Genomic DNA, 557 nt, shown 5'->3' on the forward strand with positions numbered 1-557 from the left:
TTGCCTCAATTTATTTAAAAAAAAAATATAAATATGTATATATATATATATATATATATATATGTATGCATGTATGTATGCATGTATATAGATACTTTAACTTTAGTTATAAAATGACAAACAATGAATTTATCTAGACCTTTGATTCAAATTTATTAACTTTAAAGTCACAATTATATGTGCATAGTATCATACAGATGAATGTCAAATAATTCAAGTAAAAATGTTATAAAGGTTTCTACAAATATATTTCAAACCCTTACACACATAATTTCTATGAATTCAGTCGACTGTGGAATAAAAATAATTTCACTATATTTATTAGTTTTTAGTTAAATATAATATAATTTTTTTACAGTAAAAATTATAACTAAAGGAATTTGACCCAAAATTATTTGATGAAATTAAATAATTAACTTTATAGTCATAATCATATGTGCATAGTAACATATATATACACATGAATGTCAAAAAATGAAAGTAAAAATATTATAAAGAAGGTTTATAATATATTTGAAACCCTTACACATAATTTCTATGAATACATTCGATTGTGC

The sequence above is a fragment of the Anneissia japonica genome, unplaced genomic scaffold, assembly GCF_011630105.1.
Source record: "Anneissia japonica isolate Jap-2015-1 unplaced genomic scaffold, ASM1163010v1 scaffold256_len832006_cov191, whole genome shotgun sequence".
Taxonomy (NCBI): domain Eukaryota; kingdom Metazoa; phylum Echinodermata; class Crinoidea; order Comatulida; family Comatulidae; genus Anneissia; species Anneissia japonica.